This window comes from Dryobates pubescens, chromosome 1, assembly GCF_014839835.1.
Source record: "Dryobates pubescens isolate bDryPub1 chromosome 1, bDryPub1.pri, whole genome shotgun sequence".
Lineage (NCBI taxonomy): Eukaryota > Metazoa > Chordata > Aves > Piciformes > Picidae > Dryobates > Dryobates pubescens.
The window spans coordinates 28,570,039-28,596,327 of NC_071612.1; the positions used below are offsets into that span (position 1 = coordinate 28,570,039).

Below are 26,289 nucleotides of genomic sequence, written 5' to 3' on the forward strand. Positions count from 1 at the left end.
AGTTTTCATCTTCATGTTAGTGAATTGCAGCATGTGTCTTCTTTGAGATGTACAAGAAAGATGTTTTGGTTTGGATTTCTTTAAGCTATATAATTCATAGAGTTGCAATATCATTTAGATTCAGAAGGCCCCCTGCAAGTGCAAGCCTCTAATCAAAGTAAGGCCAGCATAAAACAGGTTGCTTAGATCCTTGTGCAGTTGAGTTTTTGGTACCTCAATGGGATATCTACACAGTTCTTTTCTTTTTGCCTTGCCTACTTTATGGAAGCAAAATGGCCTCTTTCTAATTCCACAGTCAGATGTTATATGGTGTAGATACTATGTGTGTGCTGTAACTTACCTCCCTGGTTTTCAGCACCTTTGGGATGGAATATCCTGGAAGCAGTACACATTGTTCTAGTACACATTTAAACAAAACTCTTATGTAGCTAGAATCAAATAACCAACCTGATGAGTTTTGGAAACTTTTGCTACCTTGAGTTCCCATTTGTATTTTCTTTTTTAATGAGCAACCTTTGTAGTATTACTGGCAGAAAAGACATGGAGAATGGTGTGGGAATGTACTTTTTGGTAGCTCTGTCTGAGAAATGGCTGTTTGCTATGCAATGCAATATTTCAGTTCTACTGATGCAAATGCTTATTCCTAAAACAACAAAAAAATACTTTACAAGGTGGTTAAACAACACAGTTTTTCTATCTCCACAAAGAGTTAACAAACCAATCTGCTGTACAGTGGTTATCACCTGTGTTACAATTTTAAGAGTGAAAGAGTTCTAGTAACAAAATAGTCACAGCCTTTAAATCACGTTCAAACATTAGCAATTAATGCAAAATTGGAATATGATTGGAAAGAACATAAACAGCTAGTTTGAACAACCCAAGAGAAGGTGGCCTTGAAATCTGATGTACAAATGACACAACTTGGTGTGGTGGGTTGAAATTACCCCCGCCTAATTTAGAGAAACTACCCCCAAAAATCAAATTGCCAGACTAGCTCTGTTTGGGATGGAAGCGAATGAAGCTCCTTTTACAAGCAAACTAAACTCTAGTAATGTAAAATGCAATGAATGTGAACAAAACACACAATTTATGTACGATTGTGGCAGGTCAGGCTGGGCGCCTCCTGTTGCTGCCACACAAGTCACACCTCCAGTGTCCCAAGGGTCCAACCCAGTAGGTGTGCACAGGAAACAGCCTATTGCATACCCATAAATCCTGCACCTTATAAATCCCTCTGCAAAGTCATTCTCTGCCTCTCCCTTCCCTCTCTGCTCCTATGGGAGATGCTCCCTATCGGGGAATGCTGGGGGAGTATCTCAACGCTCTTAGGCCTGGCTGGGCCTAATGCGAGGAGGAGAAGAGGGGAGGGGCAGTCTGAGACCACTCTAGCAGTGGGGGGGAGAAGAAAGAGCCCTGGGGGTTTTGGGTGTGGAAAAGGGAAGCGCAGGGGATCTTTGGGTGTCCTGTAGGGGATTCTGTATGCTTAGGGATTCTTTTGTCACTATTCTTTGTAGCTTCTGTAAAACACCTACAGCTTTCCATTTAAACTTTCCATCACTCTCCAATCCATTTGTGTGAAGAGTGTAATTCTTTTGCCCCTTTCAGGGGCAAGAGACAATCTGCCTGGCCTCAAACCAGGACAGATTATTGGTAGCAGAGGATGGTTTCTACAGTAACTGCAAATTGGCTTGGAGAAGTGCAGAGATGGAAAAGTTAAAATGGATATCTAGGCGTTGTTGGGTTTTGGTGGTTGGCTCAATTTATAAAGAATACAGAAACTCCTCAGACCCCCCAGCATAGATCCAAGGGGACTGTTCTCCTCCTCCCCAACTCCCTCCCTCCTTCCTGTAAACTCACACAGTAGTCAAAACAGATCCCCTGGCAATGCCACAGGAGAGAGAGAGAGAGAGAAGTTTCAAGCAGAAGTGACAGAAGAAGAAAAGAGAGCAAGAATTGTTTATGCCTCTGCTCTATACTTCCATTAGCAACCCCATTAATTATATAAACATTATCATTATTTTTCTTTTGCATCCAATGGTCATTTTATTTTTCTTTCCATCTTTGCAGTCTGGGACTAAGCTAAAGTTCCCACTTCAAATGGTAACACTTGGTTATCTTCAGAAATACATTTATACATTTATGCCACTTTAAAATTATTAGTGAAAGTTTCTAGGGAAATATAATTTCATCAGACGGATAGATTGTGTTAAGAATCTGATAAATAAGTCATCTCAGCAAGCAGTTTCCATGGAGAAGGTACCCTACTTCCATTGTAACTGGATGCAGTTTTCTCATCCAAAAATCAATTCCACCCCAAACAAGATTATAAATCAAACTTGGAAGAGTATAGAATTAAAAGACATAAAAGGAAACTTCTTTCTTTGCAGGGAATGCTCAAGTGTTTTTAGATGTAGTCAAACAGTCTCTGGTAGGCTTATATGGGACAGAAGTGAGGTATTTTATCCTTGTAACAGTAGAAAATCAGTGTATTTATTTACAAACCCAGGAGCATCTCATATGTTTACAGCCACTTTAAAAAACATACAAACCATACAATCAGCATGGGGGAAAATCACACATGAGTCATCAGAATAAAAGCTGCTGTATTTCTGTTTTATAGCTGGTGTTACCAGTGCAAGAGGATATCACAGTACTGTGCACCTCTTTATTGAAAACTAACAGCTTAATTGAGTTAAAATCTTAGCCTTCTTATTTAATATAATCCTTCTTCTTAAGCAGTGAGCGCTGCTTCTAAGGAATAATTTAATTATGATCTCCCAAAATGTAATACTAGCTACTACAATACACTTCCCCCCTTTTTGCTGCAGTTGCATGTGATGCAATGTGGTGGGTTAACGCCCTTTTCTGAAAACAAAAAAAAAAACAAAGCAGGGTGGAGGGCTTGCGGGTACTTCACCTTCCCTGCAGGGCGTTTTCCCCTAGGAAGCTGAGTCTGTTCCACTCCCCCCTCCCTGCCCAGCCACAGTATAAAAAGCAGGACATCGTAGCTGTTGGCTCTCCTTTTGGCTCTTGCCTCTGCTGGATGAGAGCTACTGCACCTGCCCTCTTGCTCCTCAGCCACGTGGCCGGACCTGATTCTTCTCCCTGCTGCCTCCACACCTCCTCAGAGAAAGACTGGTTTTGTATTATTCTTTCTTGTCCCTCTCCCATCCATCCTTGTTCCTTGCCCTTGTGAACCTTTCCTGTTATCGTTTTTTTAATATATCTATATCTATATCTATATCTATATTATTTAAAGAAAATTCTTCACCTCTCTACTTCCAAGCCGACTCCAGATTATTGTTTAGTGGATTTGCTCCTTACCCCTTTTTTTTCCCTCTCTGTTTGGGGGAGGAGGTGGGAGTGGGGGAGAGATTCTCAGGCTTTCCCCCATCTGGGCTTTTAACTCCCAGTTAAGGCTCAAACCACTACAATTTTGGGTGTGCCAACATGGGGCTAGCTGTTGGGCCCACTCTGCAGATTGATTGCAAAAGATGGAGAGTTTAAATTTAGTTCTGGGCGTCAGTTTGGGTTTGGCAGTTGGGGCTCGAGTTTTGTTGCTGGGGCGATCGTGTGAGTTCTTGTGGATTGCAGGGGGACACTTGGTGCGCGGGCGGTGGTATGGAGCCCCTCCTGCTGTTTCAAGCATCGGGGTACCGCTTGAGAATGCGGAACCTGCCCTTCCTCCACAGCGGGGAGCAAAGTGGGGGAGGGGCAGCGGCGAACAGATCAGAGTCAGGTCCATTCTCGCTGCAGGGATAGAGCCAGCCGCTGTGAGCGGGCGAGCCAGCTCCCGAAACCCTGGAGGGCGGACGGGGACCCCAGCTGGAAAGCCGTTTTCAAGGGCTCTGAGAACGCGTTTATGGCTTTCACTGGAGAAGCCGTTTGAGTGTCTGAGGGGTGGAGGTGATTTTGATTCTGTGCCATGGTAGTAGAGGTGAGCGGAGCCCTGCTGTGTGCCGAGTGGCGGCGGCGGGCCCGGCCGTGTGCTCGGAGGAGCGGCAGCAGTGGCCCCGGCTGTGCATTTGGGCTTCAGTAGAGCCGGCTCTAATCTCTTTCCCCGATTTTTGGATGAGTTCCAAAAATGGCCCGAGCGCCTGGTTCTACCTCCCTTCTTCTCAGTGGGCTGTGGTGCAGCCCCTCCCTCTTCCGGGGGGGTTGTGCAGCCAGATGCTGTCCTGCCTCGGTACACGAGAGCCCAGTGCGGGGGCAGAGTGCCTCTGACATGCATCCGTGTAGTTTCGGACCACGGTTGGAAGCGGTTGGTTGCAGCACCCTGGATGGATCGAAAAAAGGCAGTCGTGGAGCCAGATTGTTCCGACTGGCTTGCCCCAGGGGTGGAGAATATGCCACTGAGTATGAGAATAAAGGCTTGGCTGAGAAGTTGTGAGGCTTTTCCAGATGACCAGGATGTCCAATGAATGCATGGAGAACTTGCACCACAGAAGAGTGAACTCTGCATCGCTGGGAGGTTCCATTGGATGAAGGAAGAAGAACTGGAATAGACAGATACTTGAGCCTGAATGAGAGACTATTTGGGTGGATGCCCAGATGAAGATATGGACTTCGCCAGACATGTCATCAGAAGTTTTCTGATTTGATGATGTGTTTGGGTGCGGGGATTATGGTATGAAATAAGGGGTGGCTCTTGTCGTAGTTTGGGCTGGGTGCCCTCTGCGACGGGGGTGTTTCCTGTGTCCAGAAGTCCAGCCCAGTGGGTGGACACAGGAAATTATGTATTTCTACCATAATCCCTTGCACCACTATAAATTTTACGGCGGGGTCTGGCACTTTCTCTTTTCCTTCCTCTCTGACACCTGGTAACTGGGGGATAGATCTCCCGGCCATGGGCCTGTTTAGGCCCGAGGCCACCAGGGGATGGGCAGTCTCAGATCTGGCCAGCTGAGACTAGCCTAGCAGTGGGGGTGTGAAGGAGGAGCCTGGGGGATTTTGGGTGCACCCTCATGTGGAGATGGGATCTTTCTGGGACTGTTTTGGGGTCTCTCTTGTCACTGTGTTTCTAGTTTTCTGCACGCACTCGCTGTTCTCTATTTAAACTTTCCATCACCTTTGCAATCTGTTTGAGTCATTATTTCTGCGCGTGGTGGGGAGGGGGTTTGCCCCAACCCATTACATGGAACAAGCCAAAAGGAAAAGCTGCATACAGTGTATGAGGTGCTGTGCTGCAGATGCAGAGCGTCATGAGCTTAGTTTGCGATTAGTCTTACCGTGACAAGGGTAACCGAAGACATGGCAGTAAATTCCAAGATTGAGGATGTTGTTAGCTAATGTATTTAGTAAAAGTTCAATGAGTGATTGTTCAATTAAGAGAATTAATGACCACATTCCTTTAAAAAGGCCTTGGAAATGTCCACTAAGAACTCTTTATAGCTTTGGCCACAGCATAGATTGCCCCTGATGTTTTGAGAACCTCACTGAACAAAGCTGAAGATATTCTGGAGGACCCTGGCACATGAAACTTGATGATCCACCAGGAATCAGTCCAGAATCATAGAGTGGTTTGAGTTGGAAGGGACCTTAAAGATCATCTAGTTCCAACTTTGCTGCCGTGTCCATGGGCACTACTAGACCAGATTGTTAAGGCCCTAATCCAAACTGTCTTTGAAGATTTCCAGAGTTGGATCGTCCAGAGGTTTTCTGGCCAACCCGTTCTAATGCCTCACCACACTCATGGTGAAGAATTTCTTTTTAAGGTCTAATCTAAATCTAGCTTCTTCCAGTCTGAAGCCATTACCCCTCATTCTATTGCTACATGCCTTTGTAAAATGCTCCTTTTCATCTATCCTGTAGGGCACCTTCAAATACTGGAAGGCTACTATAAGGTGTTCCTGGAGCCTTCTCTTCTCCAGGCTGAACAGACCCAACTGTGCCATCCTGGTCTTCATAGGAGAGGTGCTCCAGGCCTCTGCTTTTTGTGGCTTGCTCTAACAGTTCCATGTCTTTCTTGTGCTGGGTGCTTAAGAGCTGGACACGTACTCCAGGTGGAGGCTTATGAGAACAGAGTACAGGGGCAGAATCACCTGCCTTGGCCCTCTGGCCATGATTCTTTTGATGCAGTCCTGGATATGGCTAGCCTTCTGGGCTGCGAGCACACATTGCCAGCTAATGTTGACTTTTTTGTCCACCAGCACTCCCAAGTCCTTCTCCTCAGGACTGCCCTCTACCTGGATAGTTTTCTGCCCAGCATGTATTTGTGCTTGAGATTGCCCCCACCAAAGTGCAGGAGCTGATTCAGGGCAGAAAGTATGTCTGGATGTGTTTGGTAGCTTTATCTCATGGGTATGACATTTCTGACAGGAAAATATGCAATAAATGGACAAACCAAGACTTGTGGGCTGCAAAGTTTAATGAAAAGCCACTTGCAGAGATTAGCAGCACGGGCAGCTTGATAATAACCACTTCGGCATAGGAAACAATACAAACTGTCATGTACCCAGGCTGTGATTTACTAGTAGTTCTTGGTCTCCCCATCTCTCTCCATCTCACTGATGTTTATTGAGCTGTTTCTGTTGGTTTGTCTTTTTTTTTTACCCCTGAAAGTGTTGACAAAACCCCAAAACACAACAACAGCAAAGAAAACACATACACAGGAAAATGGGGGGCTGGCTGGATGAAATTGGTAAGCTCACCCTCTCCTGAGAAATATATTCTTCAGTTTCTGGCCTTTCTGTTCTGAGCTAGTCTTCAGCTCAGAATCTATGTCACCTTCTCTTCCCTATGTGCTGTGCCATACTTTCTATGTTTTATGACATTTCTGGCCACTAATTGATTGTGTATAGACAACAAGTTTCTAAAAATTAGACCGTAGCTTCCTCCTCACTTCTTGCTATCAACAATAATGAATATATAATGCCTCTTTCCCAAACAATGTATGACTTTCCTATACTCTTCCAGAGGAGACTGAAATTATTTCCATCTATTAACTTTTCCATGGTTTAAGTAATAGCTAACTGAGGCAGTGTTGAAGGCTGGCTAATTGGGAGGACTTTTAAGGGCTTTGCCTTCGTTGAAATCATTACTGGAATGTTTCAGGCAGAGGCATAGGAGGAAAACTCATACAGTTTTATGTTGTGCCTTGCAAAAGAGGGTCTTTGTGATGAAATGAACACAGTGAAAAAAATACAGCTATTTTGGGATACATTTAGTAACAGGTTGTTGTTCAAAGTTTAGATGTTGAGTGTGTTATTACTTTTACTACATGCCTCAGGAAAAAAAATCTTGCCTACAGTTAGACTTCCTTCTGCAGATCCTATTTTCCCTGTACTCTTTATGAAATAAGTAGATTATCAACTACATAATTGGAACTGCAGATATTTTTGTGGCAATATCTTGGCCATTGTTAATCTAGAAAATTAAGATCTGTTGTCAGTATGTTTGTGTAATTTGGAATAAAAATTATTCAGGGCCTGCCCATATTTCTTTCATTGGTCTGCAAAGCCCCATTCAGGCTGTGCAGCTTTAGAATTTGAAACTAATTGCTGTGATGAGCAATAGGGATAGGGCATTGTGGACTGTTTTACTAATTGTCATGGTTTAGAGTGGGACAGATTGCTCTGATGCCTCTGTGGCAGAAGACAACTGCTTCACACACAGGATTGGAGTATTGGAAAGTTTAAATGGAAATGCTTTTCACAAGCTGCAATGGTACAATGCATAGTGGTGAGCATAGCAAGGCATATAAAATACAAAGGAATGCTGATCTGAGTTTAACACAGAAGCTCATTAAGCCAAAAGCTTCACACAAAACCTCCACCAAATCAGACCAAACCCTGGTACTCCTTTTCTCCTCACCTGGGGTTTAGCGTACACTCCAGGGCTTTTTTTGTTTTCCTTCCCATTGCCAGACTGGATTCAGGCTCCCCTTAGTCCCTGGCATTAGGCTTAAACAGGCCAAGACTGCACAACAAAATTTAGTCAGGCCTTGAAAGCCACAGATAAGACTGGAACCAACTTCCTCCCACACCAGAAAAGGAGCTCACTGCCTCCAGGGATGTGCAGAGGAAGAGAGAGAATGCAACCGACTTCTCAGCCAGCTTCATAGTGAAGCAGGATTTATGGGAGGAAATACAAATATCACACCTTCTGGTACACCTCCTGGACACTCTGTACCTTCTGGAGGACTGCAAGTTTGTGGCTTCCTTAAGGCACCCAGCTCAAGCTGGGACACTAATTCATCTGCTATTTTGTGGATGTCATTAAAATGTAATGTGTCTGATACGGCGTTTTTAGATTGCACTTGGAAAACATGGGAAATGTGGAAAATTCTCTCACCATTTCTGTGAGACTGGCCATGACAGTTGCTGAGACTGGAGGGACAGTGTGAGGCCACTCAGCCTGCAATTAGACCGTGGGGCATTACTGGCTACATTACTTCTCCCCGTGCCTCTTTCACTTCCTCAGTAAATAAGTGTGATTTTATAGGCTTCCTGCATGCTGCACTTGCAATCTACTAATGGAACATACTAAAAGAAAGCTAAGTACTGTTTGTGATATTTTGTAGCCTGATTACTAAGCAATATGGATTTGGCCTTAAACTTTGGGATTAAAAGATGTTAAAGCATTTCCTGCAGTCCACTGTGAAATGTTGTGTGTTTATTAATATTGTCTCTTAGCGACTTAGGAAGCCATGGCAAGTGTAATACAGTGCAAAATGCTGCGTGTTTTCTTCCTTTAAGTAACTTTGTAATTAACCATTGTAGCATTACTGATTTATTCCACAACTCTGCATTTAGTGCAGTGCCTTTTATCAAGTAATTCATGCTGGAAATTGGTAATTCCTTCATTTCATGGTGTGTCGACACCACATATATCCATAAATTTAAATAAGAAATAATACAAATGTACTACATTAAATAATAGGATGTAACTTTATCCTATTAAATAATTTTTTAACATGGAAATATACATTGGAATACCCTTGCCCAGCTGCTTGCTAAAGAGCTGCACATCACATTACCACGCTGTTGTGTGTGTTTTCTAGTAATGTGTCTCAGGGTGATGGAGAATATTAGAAGCTGCCTGATAATAATCAAATGTTCTCTTAGGCAGCAAAGATGTTTTGTTCTAAGATTATCCATTATAAGGTATTTAATAGGAGCAAACAAAGCCAGTGCTTGTTGATTAGCTAGACATTCTCAAGGTGAAAGTCTTCCCCCCTCCATACTTTCAGGCGAGCTGCATAGGATAAATATCATCACCAAATTGTGTGTGCTGAACTTGGCATATTCAATACTCTGAAGTAGGTTGTAATGCTGCAAATCCAGTCCAAATTCTATTGCTTAGGTTTCTTAGCTGAGTAAGCCTTAGTTCAGATAGTAATGTGGTGGAGAACTGTCAGACTGTTTTAGTAATTGTGACATAGATCTCTAGCATGTGCAACATTTAGAATGTCTTGAAATTGCCAACAGTTTTTTAATAGGACTTCTGAAATCTACTCTCCTGGGACATCAAGGCATGTTCTCCACTGATTCATTTAGAAAACCTTCTTTGATAGAATTTGAGCAGTTTAGGGAATGATTTTAAAGAGGAAGGGTTAAGAAAAAGGTTCTATGTGTCTCTATCACAGAATCATAGAATCAGGCAGGTTGGAAAAGACCTTTACAGAAGCACAGAATGTTAGGCATCAGAAGGGACCTCAAAAGATAATCCAACCCCCCCTGCCAGCGCAGGATCACCTAGAGTAGGTCACGCAGGAATGTGTCAAGGCAGGTTTTGAATGTCTCTAGAGAAGGAGACGACTCAACCTCTCCGGGCAGCCTGCTCCAGGGCTGTCTCCCTCACAGTAAAAAAGTTTTCCCTTCTGTTCCCATGGCACCTCCTCTGCTCCAGCTTGCATCCATTCTTTCTTGACCTGTCATTAAACATTCTTGAGCAGAGCGTGGCTCCATCCTCCCGATACTGCCCTGCACATCTTTATCAACAGGAATCAGGGCACCCCTCAGGCTCCTCTGCTCCAAGCTAAGGAGGCCCTGTTACTTGCTACCTGGGAGAAGAGACCAGCACTCACCTCACTACAGGTAATTGTGGAGAGCAAGAAGATCTCCACTTGGCCTTCTTTTCTCCAGACTAAAGAACCCTGGTTCACTCAGCCACTACTCATTAGATTTGTGTTCAAAGCTCTTCACCAGCTTATTTGCCCTTCTCTGGACACACTCCAGCACTTCAGTATCTTTCTTGTAGTGAGGACCCTAAAATAGAACACAGTATTCAGGCTGCTGACTCACCAGTGCTGAGAACGGTGGTTCAATTACTTCCCTGCTCCTGCTGGCCACATTATTGCTGATACAGGCAGGTTGGCTTCTTGGCCACCTGAGCATGCTGCTGGGTCATACTCAGACAGCTGTCATCCAACACCACCAGGTCCTTTTCTGCGGGGCAGCTGTCCAGCCACACCTCCCCTAGCCTGTAGCCTCGCGTGGGGTTGTAGTGGCTGAAGTGCAGGACCTGGCATTTGGCCTTGTTGGACCTGCCTTGGCCCATCAATTCAGACTGCCCAGATCCCTCTGTGGACCCTTCCTACTCTCAACAGGTCAACACTCCCCCTAATTTTGCATCATCTGCAAACTTACTGAGGGTGCATTCAATGCCCTCATCCAGATCATTGATAAAGATATTAAGCATACTTGGCTTCAATACTGAGCCCTGGGGAACACTAGTGACCAGCTGTCTTCCAGCTCAGGGGACTCTGTACTCCAAGAACACTTGATCTTATTATTAAAGACTGAGTCAAAGAAGGCATTAAAGACTTCATCCTTTTTCTCATCTTTTGTCTCTGTTTCCTCCCCTACACCCAGTAAAGTACAGAAATTCTCCTTAGACACCTTTTTTGTTGCCAGTCTATTAATAGCAACCTTTTTATTGTCTTTTATGGCATATTAAGTTCTAGTTGGACTTTGGCTCTTCTAATTTTCTCCCTACATAACTCACAATGTCTGTGTAGTCCTTGCTTGTCCCTTCCTCCAAAGGGCATAAACTCTCTTTTTTTTAACCTTGGTTCCAGCTAAGGCTTTGTGATTAGCCTTCTAGTTGGACGTACCCTGAGACATCCTGTTCCTATGCCCATAAGAATTCCTTCCCGAAGAACATCCAGCCTTCCCATACTCCTTTGGCCTTCAGGAGCTTCATACTTTACAACAGGTGCTCCTCACAGTGCATTTTTTTGCTGACACTCTATGAGTGCTTAATGAGTGTGAGGTTCCAGGCTGGGTTTAGCACACAGCTCTTGAATACTGCAGTGACACTTGCCTCAGTTCAACAGAATGGTTTTCTGAAATGATCCAACTTGGTTACCAGCTCATGTCATACCCACAAAGTTCTTAGGCAGGCACATTGAGATTTTTTTTGAGCCACACTTTGGTTATCAGTTGATAATCTGCCAACTGATGGTAGATTATCAGTCTCAAATGAATACACTTAATTTTTTGATACTGAAAAATGGATAATTTCTCTTTTGTGTTTATGCTCTGCTTCTTCTTCTTCTGACCTAGTGGCTTAATCTTTGTGGTCCTTATATATATATGTGCTGCAGCCTCAGTGAAACCAGGTTTGCCATGAAATTTGTTGCCCTCCCACACGTGGGAATTATCTTCAGGTACGTGTCTACTCCATGTATTCAGAAGACAGTGATTAGATGCTTCCATGCTTCTCTTGTGGCTTCCTGAATGAAATGTTTTTTACAACAGTGTGATGTGCTTGGGGTCAGCACAGATTTGCATCGCATGCTTCCCTGAGCCTCCTCAGCAGCTAAGTCTTAGTAGCACCTTGCAGAGAAGCATTACAGATAGCACCCCCATTAGTGTGTGATGTCTCAACATCAGCAGTTCAGTGCAATTGTCTGTGATTAACGTGTGTCTGAAGGCTGTAAAATAGTAACAGCTATAGAAATGAAACCATTTCCCCATTTATTACTGCCATCCTTCTGAGCAGTTACTCCCGGTCCGTCAGCTGCATCCCCTCTGACACTTGTTGGCAGTGAAGCTGGTAATGCTAGCTAAGTGACTCGGCAAATATGGAAAAGGACACTGCAGAGTAATCAGCAAGCAATGAAAGAAATCCAGAACATCTGTGGAAGGAACTGATTATACTCAGTAAGAGTAACTTTGAGCTAAATGGCACATTTAGTAAGGAAGGTAGATGGAAAAGTTAAAACAAGATAAGAAAATAACCACTGTCAAATCTAACTAATTTCTCCGTGAGTTACCCTGTTCTTTTAACCAAAAGCAATTGGAAATAGGAGCAGGATGGATGTGAGTGCACAAGATGCACTAGAACTGAATTTCCTGCAGATTTACTGGGGTTGTAGATATGAAAATACCAACCCACCAGGCAGCTTTGTAACTTAAAAAGAAGCTTTTAGTGTGAGGCTTATAGCTGGGGATGCTCCCTTCAAGTCTAGTGGGTTAAAACCAAATAGAATTGCACTGATTTAAATAGTTTCTCAACTTTCTTGTATTCCTAGTATATTAAGACTTTTTCTTGCCCACAATGGGTTTCAGAGGTTTCCTGATGTGGAACAATGACTGATTGTATAGATGAAGCTGTAAAACTGATGTTGTGCAGATGTTGTTGTAAATTAATGTACAAGGAGAAGAAAGATGTGAGAGAAAAAAATGTAGGTCTGGCATTCGGTTATCAAAGTTCCAGCTGTGCACATAGTTACCTGTTTCAATATTTGTGTTTGTATATGGCCACACAGGTGATTAATGATCTCTGCCCCTTGATCAGCCAGGATTTACAAAACGTGTGGCTCTTGGCATTGCCCTGTGCTGCAGAGTTATTTGATGCTTTCTGTGCACACTACATTCCATTACTTTGCGATCAAAGCAGTGCTGAGCATTTTCCTAGTGGAAGGAATGGAAGGAGGGAAAGAAGGAGGGAGGGAAGGAAGGAAAGGAAGGAAGGAAAGGAGGGAGGGAAGGAAGGAAGGGAGGGAGGGAGGGAAGGAAGGAAAGAATAGAATAGAATAGAATAGAATAGAATAGAATAGAATAGAATAGAATAGAATAGAATAGAATAGAATAGAATAGAATAGAATAGACCAGGTTGGAAGAGACCTTCAAGATCATCGCGTCCAACCCATCAACCAATCCAACACCACCTAAACAACTAACCCATGGCACCAAGAACCCCATCAAGTCTCCTCCTGAACACCTCCAATGACGGCAACTCCACCACCTCCCCGGGCAGTCCATTGCAATGGGCAATCACTCTCTCTGTATAGAACTTCTTTCTAACATCCAGCCTAAACCTCCCCTGGCACAGCCTGAGACTGTGTCCTCTTGTTCTGGTGCTGGCTGCCTGGGAGAAGAGACCAACATCCACCTGTCTACAACCTCCCTTCAGGTAGTTGTGGAGAGCAATATGGTTACCCCTGAGTCTCCTCCTCTCCAGGCTAAGCAACCCCAGCTCCCTCAGCCTCTCCTCAGAGGGCTTGTGTTCCAAGGAAGGAAGGGAGGGAGGGAGGGAGGAAATACCTGAAAACAAAGCAATATCCTTAAAAGAGAGGACTCTTTATAAGCACTTCTGATGTCAAATCCATGTGAAGATAATCTAGATAGGAACAAAGATATGTTCAGAAGTGACCCATGTTGCTTGGGTAAAACTATTACAAAGTAGCTAAGCAAGGATACATTTTGACAATTTATCTCTTTTAGGTGTGATAGAGATAGTGAGAATGAATGGTTGGCCAAGGATCACCTATGTTCTAGGGTGTGTGTTTCTCTTATGGGACTCTGTTTTTTCCTGTTCCTATTCAGTTGTTTGCTGTTTTCTTTCTATATCAGGAAAACAGCTCTGGGGTTGCAGCTATAAAACAAAAAACTGTAGAAAAAGAGGGTCAAGTTTCTATTGCTTTCCACCCCAGGAAAATATCCTCTAAACATTGTTCTTCATTTTTGATGTAAAGTATGTTATGAATTTAGGTGAGTGATGAAATCTTGAATCTCTTATGTACAGCTGTGCCAGCCTTGCTCATCTGTGTAAGACCTTTGCTGCTATTAAACTTCTGGCAGTAGCACAGAGATAGGAAGCTAATGCGACCGAGATTGGAGTCAACACAGATAACCAATATGATAGAGTATTGTTCCTTTATTGTTCCAGTATTATAGGACTATAATGCGAGCATAGTGAGTACAGCACAGTAAAGTAAAGCAAAGAAGAAGGAAAAGGAAAGGAAAGTACATATCAGGGGAACTTCTACAACTTATATAAACTCAGAGAGCCTCGTTGGCATGGCTTCATTAGTTCCCTATTATAGTGGTTTGAGCCTTAACTGGGAGTTAAAAGCCTAGATGGGGGAAAGGCTGAGAATCTCTCCCCCACTCCCCCCCTCCTCCCTCCAAACAGAGAGGGGGAAAAAAAAAAAAAAAGGCGTAAGGAGCAAATCCACTAAACAATAATCTGGAGTCGGCTTGGAAGTAGAGAGGTGAAGAATTTTCTTTAAACAATATATATATATAGTTATATATATTATTGTATATAAAGATAACAACAACAGGAAAGGTCCACAAGGGCAAGGAACAAGGATGGATGGGAGTGGGACAGAAAAGAATAATACAAAACCAGTCTTTCTCTGAGGAGGTGCGGAGGCAGCAGGGAGGAGGATCAGGTCCGGCCACGTGGCTGAGGAGCAGGAGGGCAGCTGCAGTAGCTCTCATCCAGCAGAGGCAGGAGCCAAAAGGAGCCCCAAAAGCTACGATGTCCTGCTTTTTATACCCTAGCTGGGCAGGGAGGGGGGAGTGGAACAGACTCAGCTTCCCAGGGGGAAATGCCCTGCAGGGAGGGTAAAGTACCCGCAAGCCCTCCACCCTGCTTTGTTTTCTTTGTTTTCAGAGAAGGGCGTTAACCCACCACACCTATGAGTGACCACACATCGCACTATTATAGATTATGGGTCCAACTACTAATGACACGCGAGGTTGTTGATGCAGGTGCATGTCCTGTTGTCCTGTTGCCACAGGGAGCAGTGTTGGTGTCTGTCCTGCTGTGAGAATGAGCATTTCTTTTCCTCTCCAGTTCCCACCCCTCTCTGTGGGTTAGAAGACCTAGCAGTCAGGGCTTTTTTCCCATCTACGCTTGTGATGCAGCTTGGAATCAGATGATATATTAAACTTGCACACTTCACCTGCCTGGTACTTCTCAAGCACAATGCTACAGAGCAACAATTACTTTCAAAGTAAGACTAGCGTGGTGGATGTAGAGAGAGACAGTGTAGTGTCTTTGCATATCTTATAGATAAAATATTTAACCCAAATGATCACTTAAGATTAAAGCAAACCAGAGTTATTAACTGCCTGGTCCCCTTTATGTTCAGACCATTCCTGATTTGCTCCATCAGGAAGAACTTTGCATTCCTTTTGTGTAGGCTCCTCTGATCTTTAAACAGAGAGACCGCCTTTTTGGGAGTGCTCAAACTGAACATTCAGTTCAAATTAACCCAGGATAAGAATGCTGCTAATCATATTGTTCTGTGTAAAACCAGTCAACTAGCATAACTTTGTGCTGGTTAGTTCTCTTTTGGTATGTAGTAGTGATTATAGTGAGAACAGAATAGAATAGAATAGAATAGAATAGAATAGAATAGAATAGAATAGAATAGAATAGAATAGATCATCGAGTCCAACCTATCACCCAACACTATCTAATCAACTAAACCATGGCACCAAGTGCCTCATCCAGTCTCTTCCTAAACACCTCCAGGGATGGTGACTCCACCACCTCCCTGGGTAGCACATTCCAATGGCCAAGAAGTTCCAATTCCAAGAAGTTCTATGAAGAACTTCTTCCTAACATCCACCCTAAACCTCCCCTGCTGCAGCTTGATACTGTGTCCTCTTGTTCTGGTGCTGGTTGCCTGGGAGAAGAGACCAACCCCCACCTGGCTACAACCTCCTTTCAGGTAGTTGTAGACAGCAATAAGCCTCCTCTTCTCCAGGCTAAGCGACCCCAGCTCCTCATAGGCCTCTCCTCACAGGGCTGTGCTCTAGACCCCTCCCCAGCTTTGTTGCCCTTCTCTGGACACCTTCCAGCATCTCAACATCTTTCCTAAACTGAGGAGCCCAGAACTGGACACAGGACTCAAGGTGTGGCCTAACCAGTGCTGAGCACAGGGCACAATGAATTCCCTGCTCCTGCTGGCCACACTCTTCCTGATGCAGGCCAGGATGCCCTTGGCCTTCTTGGCCACCTGGGTACACTGCTGGCTTATGTTCAGCCTACTATCACCCAGTACCCCCAGGTCCCTCTCTGCCTGGCTGCTCTCCAGCCCCTCTGACCCCAGCCTGTGGCACTGCATGGGGTTGTTGTGCCTGCCCCACATTCACCAGGCGGTTTAGCATGCTGGTGATCCTGGTGCCAGGCTGCCTTTTTCCCCTGTGATTCTCTGTGTGTGACTGTGGGTAAAATGTGGATGTATAGCTGTAAACTATGTATATGTTTTTTGCCAGAACTTAACTGGAAGAGGCAAGTGGCTTTGTAATATGTGCATGAGATACAGTTGTTATAGATATACCTAGAATAAGCTCACTGGCTCTTGTTAATTGCAAAGGTTGTATTGAATCTGCTGCCAAAAAGGGAAACCCGATTAAAAACCCTCTAATGTAATTCCAAATGGAAAGTCTTTTTGATATCCAGTTCTTCAGGGACTGTTGTTTAAATACTGTTTTTTCCTACACTATGTCATTCCATCTGTCATTGGACTTTCATCACTGATTTTTCTAATGAGTAAGAACTTCCAGGTACTTCTTTTGACTTTTGTGATTAATGCCGTTCTTAGATGTGTCTCTTTCTATGGAGATGCCATTGTGTTTTGACAGTGCAGGCTTCATAGGTATATTTTGTCTGGTAGTTTTGCAGGCTACGTTTTAACTATATACTGTAGCTTGCTCATACAGTACAATATTTGAAAGCATCTTTCTGTTCATCTCCTGGATTTGGCAGCTGCATGATTTAGCAGCTTCTTGAACAATTTCTAAGGGAGTTTATTGGGTTAAAATGTAACTGTTTACTATTTATATCCCAGCTGCTTGAAAATATGCAGTGTTATTTGGATAAATGATTTTCATGTTCTGGTCGCTGTAGGATTTGCATAACAGCCAACTGGTATACGTGAATTAGAATTAGTACACAATATTCTCATTATTTTGTAGAATCACAGAATTTTCAGGGCTGCAAGGCAGCACCTCAGGGATCATCCAGTTCCAACCCTGCTGCCATGGGCAGGGACACCTCATACTAGATCAGGTTACTCACAGCCACATCCAGCCTGGCCTTAAAATCTTCCAGGCATAGGGTGGAGATGTTAGGAACCAGTTTGGATGTTAGGAACAAGTTCTTTACCTTGGATGTTAGGAACAAGTTCTGCACCACGAGGGTAGTGGAACGCTGGAACAGGTTGCCCGGGGAGGTGGTTGAGGCCCCATCCCTGGACAGGGCCCTGGACAACCTGATCTAGTTGAGGATGTCCCTGCTGACTGCAGAAGGGGGTTGGACTGGATGACCTTTGGAGGTCCATTCCAAGCCAGACCATTCTGTGATTCCTGGGCTGCTGAAGATGGTGTTCTGCTGTCACTTTGGCTAATGTCACTTCCTCCAACTTGTGATGTCCCAAGTGACATTCCTCCCTCTGCTGGCATAACCAGGGGTTTTTATACTCTTCCTGATTCATTCATTGTAGCTCTACCTGGCCCATGCCCTTGTCACATTACAATGCATACATGATCTCCAGATGCCTCCCAGTGTATGTTTAGGGGTCAGCGCTGAGTTACCTTCACATCCCTTAGCTGTCCCACCACACCCCCTGGACAATTGCTGTCTGGGTGGGCAGAGCTGTCATGTCAGTCTAGTCGTTTACAACAATCTCCTCTTTGTTGAGACACCTCTCACAATCTCCATGTACTCATCACGTTCACAAGGTGATTTGCATGTTCAGGAGATGATTCCCACTGATCATCTAGACGGGCCTGTAGAGCCTGATTGGATCAGCCATCTGAGATGGACTACGGCATGAAGTGGGGTGCTGCACAGTGGGCACTTGTGCTGACAAAACCTCCTGTTTTCAGCCCTGTATGTATAGCAAATGCACGCACTGACTTCTGATAGCAGTGATTTTTTCCAGCAGAGATGCTATCTGAGCAGAAAATGCTGGGTTTGAAGCAACAAATAGTGGAGTTGGACCCATGATTGTGGTACTTCTGCTGCAATAGATTAAAAGAAAGTAATAGCTGCACGAATTTTCAGTTCATTCATTTAGCTGCTCTCCTGTTAAATGTTTTCAGCCCTCCCCAAATCACTTTTTTTACAAAGCACTGAAGACCTAGTTTAAATTTTGAAGGGTTAGGACCACAACAGCTTGACAGAGTTCTCACACACTCTGTGAGCACCCAGAGGCTTCTGTGTCTGTGCAGCACAGATGCACTCCGAGTGGTGCTACATTTGGAACTCCTTTTTTTTTCACATACTAGCAGGCAGTAGTGCAGTCATTAGTTTTATTTTGAAAGCTTGCTTATTTCAGTCATTTCCAGATGTTTGCAAAGGGAAGTTCATGATGCTCATATGGCTGTCACCTGTACTTCCAATGCACCACTGAATACCAGATGAGGCACTGGACAAAAGGTTAATGAAGGCTGTTTTCAGAGAGATGGATCATGCTGGTCCTGATATGTGTTTTTGTTACATTTTAGAACTAGATTTTAGTTCTAAGCAGACTTTTCCAGAGGACTGGACAGTCTGAGAGGGGTGGACTCCTCAGAGTTCATGTTATAATAAAGATAAATCTCTCACTCAGTTGGTCTGAAGAAACAGCTTATGTTCAGGCTGCTATCATTCTTGCTGCTCCTGCTTGGACTTTGGGCTGTGCTGTTCTCCACTTGACCTTGGGGCTTTGTGTTTTGGCTTCTGTAAGGTACAGGGGGTGGAGAGGGAGCACCTGTGGTTGTATAGCCTTCTGGGGTCCTTTTTTCCCCAGAAGGGGATAGAAGAGCCAAATTTAAGGGGGGTGTGGGGCAGGAGGGGTTAGGGTAATAGGTGCCAGCTGAAAGAAAGCTTCAAGAGTCTTTCCATTGTCTTCTAAATAAGTTTTACAAGGTTTAATACAGAATGTAAAGGTGTACAGAATGAACAGAATGTAAAGGTGTACAGAATGTACAGAATGTAAAGCCTTTGTAAAGTTTTTTTTTTATCTGCCCTCTAAAAATTAATGGTTTATTGTACAGTTACTATAGATTTTGTAGGACTTGAAAGAGATATTAAAAACTGAGGATTTTTTGTGGAAGCCTGTGCATTGGCTTTGTTGTGTTTTCACTTTCATTGTCAGGAAACAGAAAGAGGTCAATCACTTAGGTTGTACAGGTGGTGTGCCTGAATGTACTGCACCCCATAAAATCTGCTTTGCAAGGCCTGCTGCCAGTGTTCACATAGTGTTGTATACACATGGTAATGCTTATGGCTTTCACTCACAAAACTGAAGTGATTTCGAGGTGCACACTTGTATATAGAATGACTTTTGATAGCAGAAGGAAGGTTACCATAAGTCAGTCATGGGTTGAGTTGATCCTGCTGCTGCTGTCCACACCATGCTGCTCTCAAGCCAGCTTCAAAATGTCAGTGCTGGCTGGAGCAAAGTATTCTGGGGCTTGAAGTTCAGATTGCTGGTTCTGGGTTCTTGCATGTTGTCTTTTCCACTGGGATGGTGGCAGGACAAGAAGGGATGGGGGAGTAGTTGTCTGGCTTGGGCTTTGGCTCTCTTGCTTCTGTCTGCTGCTGCTTTGTGCCGTGCTTGTTCTGCAAATAGGCTGAGGGAATTGTGCATTTTGTACCATGGTTATCTGATTTTGCTCAGTAAATTCCATTCTTATCTTTTTGTTGTTGTGTGGGTTTTGTTGTTGCTGTTGTTGGTTTGTTTTGTGTTGGTTTATGTGTGTGTGTGTGAATCCAAAGTTTCTGTGTGTTACTTTTTCCTCACTCCTGTATTGGGGGAGCAGGCAGCTTAGCCTTTGCGCTAAACTGTTACAAGTCTCAGGAAAAGCGAGATGACAGCTGCTGTATATCGCCTGAATTAAGATATAGTTTCAAATTAATTTATGCCTTTAGGCCCAGTCTTAAGGAAATGTATTACTACCTGTAAAATGTGCAGCTGCTTATTTGTCTTTGTGTACTATTGGTGGTGTTCAGTGGGTTTTTTTTTAATAGGGTGGCTGAATCAGATGCTAATTATGGGAGTTAATAGACGTGCAAAGAAAGAGCAAGCACAGCTTTGGAAAGAAGCAAGAAGCACATGCATAAGAAAAGGCTTCTCAGATTACCTGAGCTTACCTCTGATCTGATTTTTTGGTGGGAACAGATTATTATTACTATTATTATTTTTTAATTAAGTCTGTCTGTGTGGGGCATAAGCAAGGTGTGTAAAACTTCCAAGAGGCATTTTAAAGTAGGCAGTTTGACATCCGTAGCAGCTGTTCAACTATGACCACTGTTAAATGCCTTCAGGGAGCAGAAGCTGTTGTTTCAGGTAAAGAAAAAAAAAAAAAAATCAGAGAGGCAAGAGCTTGGTGATTTATTCTGCAAAGCTGCTGCTTCCTTCTGTTTCAGAGCCTACAGAAAAATGTTTCCTGTAGTCTCAGTTTTTCATTCTGAAAAAGATGATAGAAACCTGAGAGACTTTTACCTGATACATTCTCATGCTCTCATATAGAATCCATTGTACTCTGTAGTAAGACTACGGCAAACATGTTGGGATAGCATCAGTCCTTCAGCATGTGTCAACACAAGGAGCAGCTGGTCACTGCTTTTCTCAGACGAAACTCAAGGAAGAAATGGTGTTTCATTTCCTACCTTGCTCTTCTTTGGGTAAGGGAAGATTAGAAAACAGAAGGAAAGTAGTACAGTTCTGTAAAGAGGGAATCTATTTTCCTGCTTTATGCCTGTGTTGTGGTAGGAGTAAGACCCCAATGTCTGCCTGTCTCAGAGTCAAGGACTCTTACTGGAACTAGGTGACAGAGTTAATGTTTGCCTCTGGGTTGTTTTTTTTGGTGGGTTTTTGTTTTGTTTTGTTATTGTTGCTGTTTTCTTTTTTTAACCCAATAAGGACTTTCCCTGATAGCAGCTCAGAATGCTTTATTTTACTAAAGTGACAGGTACAATAAAATCATGCTTGCCAATGATAAATAACACTAACTGCAAGACTGATCTCAGGTTAGTAATTCCTGGGTAACACCTGACAGATTTTGATGGAAACCTTTGCCCTAATGTATAACAGAATTGCAGCAATAGTGAAGCAGTCTACTGAAGGTGCAGTTTGTACCAAAAAAAAGTATCCATGTCTTGGGGGAGGTGAAGGGGGTGGGGGTAGGAAGGAGCACAGCCCATTGACTGTCCTTGCCTCTGTCTTTGCCTTCCATCTACAGGCACCACCTCATGCTGCTGGCCCTGCATTTTATGCTGGTGGAGCCCTGAGATATGTTCCTTTTGTGGGTTTTATGCCTTGGCTCCACCTGTGTCCGCCTTCTAGGTGACATTTACCAAGATTTGGGTGGAGAGTTGAGTGACATACTCATACATGTTTAGCATGTACTGAGTTTGACTCATTATCATACCAGGGGTGTCAACTGGAATATTAAAATGGAAGTTAATTAAGCAAAAGTCTTTGCTCAGGAACTGTAGTCTTCAAAATCTGATTTGAATTTGGGTGTTCTTTTAGCCTTTCTTTATCAGTTTTAGCCAAAGCAGAGCTGTCTTATCTTCACCAAACTCCCTCCTTTGGCCATGTGGCAGGGCAGCTTTGTGTATCTTCATTTAACATGACAACCTCCTGTTTGTAAACAGCCTTGGTCCAGAAGCTCACTAAATTGACTTTGATTCCTGTCCCACCGTAAGCTAGACTGTTATCCAACAGCCTGTTCTGCTGCAGTGGTTGCAGGCTGGGGAAACTAAAACCTCTGCCTTCTCTTGATGTATAACTTCAGCACCTCTATGGCAAGAGAGCAGAATCAGCTGGGCAGCCACCAAGGGAGTCATTAGACAGAGCAATTTCTGAGTAGGACAAGTCATTTGGAGGAGAAAGCAATATATTTTTGAAGTCAAGAAAATTCTGATCTCTTCTTGCATTTTCCATGAGCTGAAAAACCTTTGGTATTCTTAAAGGAGGCAATATTTAGCTTTTTGCAAACACATAGAACAAGAAAGGGCACTTTTTGGATTTTTCCTTTTGAATGTCATGTAAACAGGTGTGTGTGTGTTTTACAGCATCTCTGGGAATGTGCTCACATATATCACATGCAGCTTTATGTGGCAATGCCAGTGACGAGCAGTGTGAGCAATCTGGCAGTGCAGGCCTAGAGCCTGACATGGTGGTAGGCCATGCTCAGCATAAGTGTAGAGCCAGCTAGCAGTGTACCAAACAGTGCTGTGCCTGCAGCATGTAACTAAAGCAAGACACTGGTAGCTGTAAACACAGCAAGTTATCTTGGGACAACAGGACATGCCCCTGCATCAACAAACCTCGCGTGTCATCTGTAGTTGGACCAATAATCTATAATAGTGTGATGCATGGTCACTCATAGGGAACCAATGAGGCCATGCCAACAAGGCACTCCGAGGTTATATAAGTTGTAGAAGTTCCCTTGCTACACACTTCTGCCTTTCCTTTCCCTTCTTCTTCTATGCTTTACTTTACTGTGCTATACTTGCACCATAGGCCTGCAATACTGGACCAATAAAGGAACAATACTCGATCATATTGGTCAGCTGTATTGACTCCAATCTCCGTCATCCCATTAGCTTTACCTTTAAATAGTGAAGATTACATGAGCTACAACAGACAGCCAGGCTTTTCTTCCTGTGAGAAGGGCTAGAATTGACAGAAAATGATCAGGGGGCTGGAGCAGCTCTGGTACAAGGACAGGCTGAGGGAGCTGGGGGTGTTCAGCCTGGAGAAGAGAAGGCTCTGGGGAGACCTAATAGCAGCTTGCCAGTACCTGAAGGGGGCTACAAGAAGGGTGGAAAGAGACTGTTTGCAAAGGCCTGCAGATGGGACGAGGGACAAGAGCTTCAAACTAGAGCAGAGCAGATTGAGACTGGATGTGAGAAACAAGTTCTGCACCATGAGGGTGGTGGAACACTGAAACGGGTTACCCAGGAAAGTGGTTGAGGCCCCATCCCTGGAGATATTCAAGGTGAGGCTCACAGGGCTGTGGCCACCTGATCTAGTTGAGGATGTCCCTGCTGGCTGCAGAGGTTTTTGGACTGGATGACCTTCAGAGGTCCCTTCCAACCCAAACCATTCTGTGATTCTGTGACGCTTTCTGAATCTTAGTGCAGCAGCAGCACACATAAGGATGCAGTTGAGTAAAGCTTCACTGCTAGCACTGGGCTGGTTGTTGCTGACAGTAGTTTTGCATTACTTGATCCATAGGTGCTTACAAACCACATCCCATCAGAAACTTCATTCCTTCTCTCTCCACTTCCAGGATGTCAGATCCCCTGCTTTTCTGTGGCCCTACTCATGTTTTCCAATGAGAAGCCTTTTCAAATGGTGCACTTGTTTCCTTCCTGATGCTCACACTGACATTTTCTGGTACTTAGAACTGTGTTTGCCAATTGCAGAGCCAGGTAAGATGCACAGCACGAGTGCCCAAACTCTAAATGCAGCTGCTGAACATAGAGGAAAGATGAAATTGTCCTTTTAAAGTTTCTATCATACATTAGACTTCATGGCAAGCTTCAACTCTAAATTGGATTCACACTGTGGAATAAAAATAGCTGGGGATGAAATGAAAACAGAGTACAGTGGATCTAACCTCTTTGCGTGAAACACTACTTTTAAAGAGTTGTAGGGAAAAACCCAGAGGTGGCAAAATATCTCACTTTCTGTCTGCAGAAAGATTGATAGCCTTAAAATGTGTTTTATCATGACAAAAATAATCTTTATGCTAATTGACATTACTTATTGCCTGTAGGTAATTAGAAATTATAAAAGCAGGCAGAAGACCTTGAGTTCACATTAATAAAGTAGTAGGGTGAGGAAGGATAGATAATAGCTGGTGTGTACCACTCTCTGGCAGACAGTGTGAAAGATTGCTGAAAGGATATTTAATTTTGACACTAAATCAAAATTGTGGTAGGAAATGGAAGACAAACTTTTTTCCCCTGAAAAAAATTTTGATAAAATGGAAAATTAAATATATCCATCACTATCAGACTGTCAGGAGTAGGAACCATCCTTCCTGGAGCATTTTGCTTATATGTTTACAGGAAGGGAACAGGAATATGTGAAATACAAGAGATTTTGTTAAGCAGTATGTAGGATTGGTGGAACCATTTGTTTATATTCCAGACATAATATGCTGAATTCTGACAAACAAAATGTTAGGAGTTGTCCCTGGTGTCCTCAAGCTTTTCTCTGTGCTTTCTAGAAGTGAAAAATAGGATTGAGTGACAATGGCTTTTAGAGTTCATCCAGCTCTGAGAAGTGCTGTGCCAGTGCTGCCTACAGCCTGTGGTGCTTTAGGTGGTGCTGACAGGTTTGGGTGAAATGATTGTGGTTTGGTATAACCAAAAATACAGAAACTCGAACAAACACTATCGTGGTTCTGCCACCTTCAATGCCTTCTGGGAATCCAGAGCTTCCAGTGGCTTCTGCAGAACAATATAGACCCTGCAGGTATGCGCAGGATTGAAGGGGAAGCAGGAGTTGGATGAGATTGAGTGCTCTGTTCTCATGGTTCTATACACAGCAAGGAGTAAAAGTGAATGAAGACAAAGGCATGATTAATAATGTAATATAAGCCTCAGCAGGGATCCTTATTCCTGATTAGCTATCCTTAAGGGCTTTTTTGAAGGACAGCTGTGCCATAGTTTCCCATGGTGTTTCAGTTTTGATGAGAGCTGCCTGTGTGTGCCTCCTGAGATGACAAAGCCTTACTCCAAGTTCAGAATGTTTTAGGGAAAGAACTCCATCTTCCTACAAAGGTTCTTGTGTACTTCTGCCTTACAGACTGCATTCTGCCATGTTATATACACTAGCAAGGCATAAAGTAAACATTTTTAAATATTGAAAGGGTCTGATGCAGTTCCTTTACTGTAGATGTTGAGCCATTTAATGTGCCCTATGGTAATCTCATCTATCCTCTAGCTCCTGAAGAGCACAAGTCTCCTAGAGGTCCTGTGGCATATCTGCTGACCTATGCATGTGATATAAACACCTTTGGTGATTCCAGAAGTATTTGTATTTAGACAACTGAACTGCTTCCAGAACCTCAAGTCAGAAACCAATAGGTCAAAGACAACTGCAACTTATCAGCCTCTGCTCCTTGGTAGCAGGGGACAGGACCAGAGGAAATGCTTCCAAGCTACAGCAGGGGAGATTCAGGCTGGATTCTAGGAAATATTTCTTCCCAGAGAGAGTTCTCCAGCATTGGAATGTTCTGCCCAGGGCAGTGCTGGAGTCACTGTCCCTGGATGTGTCCAAGCAGTGTGTGGAACCTGTGCTTAGGGACATAGTTTAGTGTTGACCCTACAGTGCTGGGTCAAGGGTTGGACTGAATGAGCTAGGAGATGTTCTCCTACCAGATGTTTTCTGTAATTCTGTGAATTCTTGTAGTACTGTAGAGAGTAACAAAATATAAAGCTGGAGTAATGGATGCTCTAAATGTGTTTGGTACAGTAGGATTAATCACATGGAGGTATAAAAAAAAAAAAAGGAAAGAAAGAATTGTTTTCCCCTATGTGTCTTCCATCATTGTAGTCTTTCTTTTTAAGGTAAAGATCTTGAAGAGGAAGTTAAAAAAACCAACAACACAAAACCACAAATAAAAACAAAAAGATATCAAATCTAAATATGGAAGTCTCCTTAATTTTTAGACAAGAAAACCTTAATCTCCACTTAGCAGCATTGTTAAACATGCAGTAAAATAATGGAGTTGCAAGACTTAATGACAGTATCAAGCCCACACAGCTTGGCTCTGTCTCTCAGAAGAAACTTTTCATGTGAGACAAGAATGACATTAGTGCCTTGCTGCTAGGTTTAATCTCTTGAAGTTGTGGGCTGTTGCTTTTGAAGCCCAGATTCCAGATCGAGCGTGTATTAGATTAGTGAGCTGTTTGATTTCATTACAAGGCAGAGGTCTGCTGTGTTTCTCTGACTGCACAATCCACCTACTTTTGCAGAGAGCATTCTCCTGGGAATCAGAGTGTCCATACAGTGATGATAAATTAAACCTTCTGTTTGATACTCCTTTTATTGAAAGTCTGCAAGAGGATGTTGAAATATCTTCCATG

General features: G+C 43.5%; 1 protein-coding gene across 1 annotated transcript in view; it reads left to right on the plus strand.

The window, feature by feature from the left end:
• The window catches only part of CCSER1 (coiled-coil serine rich protein 1), a 903,890-nt gene that overhangs the window by 316,126 nt on the left and 561,475 nt on the right, over positions 1 to 26,289 (plus strand). The gene's annotated exons all lie outside the window — the stretch shown is intronic.